The following is a 1,012-nucleotide window of genomic DNA, read 5'->3' as shown; positions in this document are numbered from 1 at the left end:
TCCCTGTCCCCCTTTTGCTACTCTCCTTCCCCCCATCCCCTCCCCTCATCAACCTCCCCTTCCTTCTTCCTTCCATTTCCCTCCCCTCTCTTCCTCTCCCCTCCTTTCCCTTTCTTCCTTCCACCTACCCTCCCCCAAAGCCATCCACCATGGGGACCAGGCTCAGGTCTGCCGCCACAGGCCAGGAGGCCATGGGAGTCTCAGGCTCCCACCTGCCATCGTGGGAGGAAGAGGCCAGGCTGGAGGAACAGCCACCCAGCGTCTCCTTCCTCCATAACCTCAGCTCCTCCAGTTCTCCAGAACATTCCATCAGCCCCTGCAAAGCCTATCTCGGTTCACCCAGGCCTGTGGCGTAGTTTCCTCACCATTCCCAGAGCTGGGAGGCAGCAGAAACATACAGTTTCTCCCCCAGTTCCTGACACACCTCCCTACTTCCCTGCTGCATGCACACACGTGACCCTCTCATGAAGAGAGAAGCAAATGTGGCCTGAAAGACCCTCTCCTGTGACTCACCCCTTCTCCTGGCCAACACCATCCCCCCAACCAGTGGGCGGAGCTGTGTTTTCCCTTTCATGTCAGTCCTGAAAGTTAGGTTTTTTTTTTTAATCTGATTTTTTTTTCTATTTAGGAGTCTGAAATTTAGCTAAGATAGTCAATAGTGGAAAAAAACCTCCCAGAATGTTCACCCCTGGAGCATGTTTCACTCTCTGGGGGAGGGGCAGGGGAAAAGTCAAAGGAAAATGTGCTTTGGAAACTCGAGTGTTCATCTTGTCACATGATCAGAGTGTTGGCAAGTGCTTAAAATAATAAGGTTTTGAGTTTAAAAGTTCTCTATTCGGTTACTTGTTAAGAATTGGAGGCTGGGTTCGATGGCTTGTCATCTCAGCACTTTGGGAGTGCTGTCATCAGCCTGTCATCTCAACACTTTGGGAGGCTGAGGTGAGTGGATTGCCTGAGCCTGCGGGTTCAAGACCCACCTGGGAAACTTGGTGAGACCTCGTCTCTACAATAA

The sequence above is a fragment of the Carlito syrichta genome, unplaced genomic scaffold (genome assembly GCF_000164805.1).
Source record: "Carlito syrichta isolate Samal-C Ts95f unplaced genomic scaffold, Tarsius_syrichta-2.0.1 Scaffold130597, whole genome shotgun sequence".
Taxonomy (NCBI): domain Eukaryota; kingdom Metazoa; phylum Chordata; class Mammalia; order Primates; family Tarsiidae; genus Carlito; species Carlito syrichta.
This window is presented reverse-complemented; position numbering follows the sequence as displayed.